This window comes from Oryctolagus cuniculus, chromosome 17 (assembly GCF_964237555.1).
Source record: "Oryctolagus cuniculus chromosome 17, mOryCun1.1, whole genome shotgun sequence".
Taxonomy (NCBI): domain Eukaryota; kingdom Metazoa; phylum Chordata; class Mammalia; order Lagomorpha; family Leporidae; genus Oryctolagus; species Oryctolagus cuniculus.
In genome coordinates, this window is record NC_091448.1 from 39,051,541 (window position 1) to 39,057,540 (window position 6,000).

Below are 6,000 nucleotides of genomic sequence, written 5' to 3' on the forward strand. Positions count from 1 at the left end.
CCTTACGGCGCCGGCACACAGGGTTCTAGTCCCGGTCGGGGTGCCGGATTCTGTCCCGGTTGCCCCTCTTCCAGGCCAGCTCTCTGCTGTGGCCAGGGAGTACAGTGGAGGATGGCCCAAGTGCTTGGGCCCTGCACCCCATGGGAGACCAGGAGAAGCACCTGGCTCCTGCCATCGGATCAGCGCGGTGCGCCGGCCGCAGTGCGCCAGGGGCAGCGGCCATTGGAGGGTGAACCAACGGCAAAGGAAGACCTTTCTCTCTGTCTCTCTCTCTCACTCTCCACTCTGCCTGTCAAAAAAAAGGGGGGGGGGGACAATAAAAGCATCTACCTCATAGAGCGGTTGTAAGATGATGAGACTGGCTCAGAAAATTAAGCCACTGCTTGCAATGCCACCATCCAATCCCATATCTGAGGGCTGTTTCAAGTCCCTCTGCTCTGCTTCAGATCATGCTCCCTACTAATGCACCTAGGAAGGCAGTGGAAGATGGCCCATGGGCTTGGTCCCTTTCCCCCCAAGTGGGAGATCAGGATTGAGTTTCTAGCTCATGGTTTTAGCTTAGCCCAGTCCTGGCTATTCCATACAACTGGAGAGTGAAACGACAGCAGCAGTGTTGCTATGCCGAAGGACTCGAGCCATTACCTGCTGTCTCCCAGGATGCAGCAAGCTAGATCAGCAGCAGAGAGTCAGGACTCGATCCAGGTGCTCAGATTTGAGATGCAGGCATCCCAAGCGGTGACTTAACCCACTGTGCCACAACACCCATCCAGTTTTCCTTCTTTAAATTGTGAATGGTTCCCTAGCAATCAGGGAATTGCAAATCAAAACCACAATGAGGTTTCACCTCACTCCAGTTAGAATGGCTCACATACAGAAATCAACTAACAAAAGATGCTGGCGAGGATGTGGGGAAAAAGGGACGCTAATCCACTGTTGGTGAGAATGCAAACTGGTAAAGCCACTATGGAAGACAGTTTGGAGAGTCCTCAGAAACCTGAATATAGCACTACCACAGGACCTAGCCATCCCACTCCTTGGAATTTATCCAAATGGAATTAAATGGGAAAAAAAAAAAGAGCTGTTTGCACCTCAATGTTTGTTGCAGCTCAATTCACAATAGTTGAGACATGGAATCAACCTAAATGCCCATCAACAGATGACTGGATAAAGAAATTATGGGATATGCGCTCTATGGAATACTATACAGCAGTAAAAAAAAAAAAAAAACAATGAAATCTGGTCATTTACAACAAAATGGAGGAATCTGGAAAATATCATGCTGAGTAAAATAAGCCAGTCCAAAATGACAAATATCATATGTTCTCCCTGATCGATGACAACTAACCGAGCACCTAAAAGGAAACCCGTTGAAGTGAAATGAACACCATGAGAAACAATGACATGATTAGCTCTTGTCTTGACTGTTGAGGAACAACTTACTATTTTATTTCTTTTAGTATTTTTGTTGTTGTTATTCTTTTTGTTCTACTTAATACCACTGGTTGAACTCTGTAATTAATACGCAATAATTCTTAGGCAAAAGTAACAGAAAAGTGATCTCTGTTAAATATAAGAGTGGGAATAAGAGAGGGAGGAGATATACAGGTTGGCACATGCTCACTCGGACTTACCTCCAATGGTAGACCCATCTCACTTGTTAAAGTGTTAAGTTTAAGTACATAATTGATCAAAAAGATAGAGTAAGGGTAGAAGAGATTTCACAAATAAGACCAGTGTCTGCAGGCCGGCGCCGTGGCTCACTAGGCTAATCCTCCACCTTGCGGCGCCGGCACACCGGATTCTAGTCCCGGTCGGGGCGCCGGATTCTGTCCCAGTTGCCCCTCTTCCAGGCCAGCTCTCTGCTGTGGCCAGGGAGTGCAATGGAGGATGGCCCAAGTGCTTGGGTCCTGCACCGCATGGGAGACCAGGATAATTACCTGGCTCCTGCCATCGGATCAGCGTGGTGCGCCGGCCGCAGCGTGCCGGCCGCGGCATCCATTGGAGGGTGAACCAACGGCAAAGGAAGACCTTTCTCTCTGTCTCTCTCTCTTACTGTCCACTCTGCCTGTCAAAAATAAAATAAATAAATAAATAAAAAGACCAGTGTCTGCAAATAATGAAGGATAGAATTAAAAGGGAGAGAATGAGCCTGCGGCGGGGTGGGGGTGGGGGGTGGGCAGGACACATAGCAGCCTCATAGAATAACAAATGCCCTAAACAGCACTCCGGCCTCAGAATCAACCCTTGGGGCATTCAGATCGATCTGGCTAAAAGGCCCATGATAGTCTCACAGGCAAGGAAAGCCAAGACACTGTGGCAAAAACAACCTAAATGAAAGGTCTCCGTGAACAAGACCCCAGCAGAAAGAACGGGCCATCAAAGAAGGAAGCACCTTTCTCTGAAGGGAGGAAGGAACCTCCACTGTGATATGGCCTTGACTAAATAAGTTCAGAGTTGGTGAACTCAAGGGGCCTCCATAGCCTCGACAGCTCATGGCAAGGGCCTCAGGTGATTACTGATGTCATAAACAAGAGTGTCAATTGTTAAATCAACAATGGGAGTCACTGGGCACATGCTCTCTGTGTAGGATCTCTGTCCATAATGTGTTTTACTATGAGAGTTAACGATAACACTACTAGTTGAACAGTACTCTGTATCTTGTGCAGGTGTGTGGTCGCAGTCTGTTGAAACCTTTGCTTGGGCCGGCGCACTGCACCGGGTTCTAGTCCTGGTCAGGGCACCGGATTCTGTCCCAGTTGCCCCTCTTCCAGGCCAGCTCTCTGCTGTGGCCAGGGAGTGCAGTGGAGGATGGCCCAAGTGCTTGGGCCCTGCACCCCATGGGAGACCAGGAGAAGCACCTGGCTCCTGCCATCAGATCAGCGGCCATCAGATCAGCGCGTTGCGCCGGCCGCAGCGGCCATTGGAGGGTGAACCAACAGCAAAAGGAAGACCTTTCTCTCTGTTTCTCTCTCTCACTGTCCACTCTGCCTGTCAAAAAAAAAAAAAAAAAAAAAAAAAAAAAAAAAAAACTTTGCTTAGTATATACTAAGTTGATCTTCTGTATATAAAGATAATTGAAAATGAAACCTGATGAAGAGTGGGATGGGAGAGGGAGTGGGAGATGGGAGGGCTGCGGGTAGGAGGGAGATTGCAGGGGGTAGCCACAACAATGCAAAAGTTGCACTTTGTAAATTCACATTTATTAAATAAAAAAAGTATCATAAAAAATAAAAATAAATAAATTGTGAATGGTACATGAGTCTTATTCTTCCAGCTAACAGTAGGGCTGTGAGACAGATGGGCTTTGAATTCAGACAGGCCAGTGTTCAAATTCTAGCTCTGCTGCTTACTAGATGTGCAACCTTTCAGCTGTATATCTATGAACTGAGTTTCTAAGATGGTAAAAATAATGCAGGTCTTAAAAGTAGTTATGAGAGAATGAAAGCTGCATATCTGGCCCAAAGGCAGCAATCACTAAATGACAGTTTTATTTTGATGTGTAGCCGTGGGGTATAATAATTGATCATTGAATGAAAGCTGGCATTGCATGTCAAGCACCATGGGGAAGGCATTTTTATCTCCCATATAACCAGGAGAGCTCTGAAGCTTACGTTAGCATAACCTAATCTCAGAACTAGAATGTGGCAGGCCTAGATTGGAACAAACTAAGTACTCCAAAATAACTAGATGCAAGAATGAAAGTGAGGAAACTTACCCAGAGTCAGGTAGTGGTATGGTGGAGGCAGGCCTGTTGCTCTTGTTCGCTCTGTTATCTGTAGTAGTCTAATCACCTCTATGAAAGAATTCAAGGGCAGGTGATGTGGTGTAAGGGATAAAGCTGGCTCCTGCAGTGCCAGCATCCCATATTAGTACTGGTTCAAGTCCCGGCTGCTCCACTTCCAATCTAGCTCTCTGCTATGGCCTGGGAAAGCAGTAAATATGGCCCAGGTCCTTGGGCCCCTGCGTCTGTGTGGGAGACCTGGAAGAAACTCCTGGCTCCTGGCTTCAGATCAACACAGCTACAGCTGGTGCATCCAATTGGGGAATGAACCATCAGATGGAAGACCTCTCTCTCTATATGCCTCTCCTCTCTCTGTGTAACACTGACTTTCAAATAAATAAATAAATCTTCAAAAAAAAAAAAAAAGGGAAGGAAGGAAAGAAAGAAAAAATTAATTCAGATTGAGGCTGGCTGGCATTGTGGCCTAGAGGGTTAAACCACCACCTGTGAGGTTGGCATCCTATATGGGTGCCAGTTCCAGACCCAACTGCTACTCTTGCAATCCAGCTCCCTCCTAATGCACTAGGAAAGGCAGCAGTTGATGATCCAAATCCTTGGGCCCCTACCATCCACATGGGAGACCTGGATGAAGTTCTTGGCTCTTGGCTTCGGTCTGGCTCAGCTCCACCTATTGCAGCCATCTGAGGAGTGAACCAGTGGATGGAAGATCTCCCCCACCCACCATAACTCTGCCTTTCAAATAAAATAAGTAAAGGGGGCCAGCGCTGCGGTGTAGTGGGCTAAGCCTCCACCTGTGGCACCAGCATCTCACATAGGTGCCATTTACTGTCCCAGCTGCTCTATTTCCATTCTAGCTCTCTGCTATGGCCTGGGAAAGCAGTAGAAGAGGCTTGGGTTCCTGCACTGTATGAGAGGCCCAGAAGAAGCTCCTGGCTCCTGGCTTTGGATCAGCCCAGCTCTGGCTGTTGTGGCCATTTGAGGAGTGAACCAGTACATGGAAGATTTCTCTGTCTCTCCCTCTCTCTGTAATTCTACCTCTCAAATAAATATTAAAATAATAATAATAAATACATAAATATTTTAAAAGAATTCAGGGTGAGATGGAGTTATTGGCAGGTCAAGAGACCCCCTTTCTCCTTTGACTGGTGTTTGGCAGTTTGTGCTTGGTGAGCATACAGGCTATAGCAGAGCTTTCATTCCTGGTAAACTAAGTACTTAGTAAAGTGCTTAGAGCACATCTTAAATAAATGGGGTTATGGTTCCTAGCTAGTCATCAACAGCATGGCCAGGTAACTCTCCCAAGACTAGGAAAATGCACGGAGCAAGCTTCTGATTTCAAACTGTTTTGTGTCAGAAAACAAGAGATTAAAATATCAAAGAGATATAAAAGCCAAGAGGAGGCCTCCCCTGGCCTCACAATCTAATTCATACCCAGAACTTAACCAAGGAGCTTTGAAGAAGGAAAGGAAATTCCTCTTGTTCATCTTCCATGTGATGCCCATCCCCCTTCTGGCTTAATCCCCCATAAGGCTCTGCAGAAGAGTAACGGGGATACCAATCCAGTCCCCAGTTCCCTGCCCAAATGATGTTCTTCCTGCTGACTGGGAAGCACAAGGGGAGGTACTTCGGGAGACTTCTGATTTTGAAAGCTCTCTGGCAATCCGGAATCCCAAACTTGAGAGGCAGTGAAAGGAGGAGGAATATGTAAATCAGACCCATTTTCTGGCCCCAGCCCTTTCACTTAGTGGCCACATAACTTCCGGATGCATGGAGTGGATTGAGCACACAACATGGCCCCGGGCATCTAAGAAGCAGATTTCTGGCAAGTTTTGGTCATTTTTATTCATCTAAAAGTAAATAATATCAGGGGGATTTCAGTGTGAAAATGAGGCTGAGAATGAAGGCAGACAGTAGGACTAAAGCGAGATTGGACAGGAGTGACAAGAGCTGGTAAGGATAAAAGTGGAAGCTGAAAGCAGGCTTTGGAGCTGACTGTGCTGTGCTGATGACACATCTTAGTGTCTGTTCTGCTTCCCATCCTAGAAACTCCATTCAGTCGAACAGGTACAAAGAGTAATGCCAGTAAAGCAGAACTTTGTAGGGGCAGTAGCCTCTGTTAACAAACAAAACGAGACCATACGTGGAGGGCCTTTTGGTTAGCACACCACCCGGGGCACCCACATCCCATGTCAAGAGTGTTTGGGTTTGAGTCCCAACTCTACTTCTGATTCCAGCTTCCTGCTAATGTGCACCCTGGG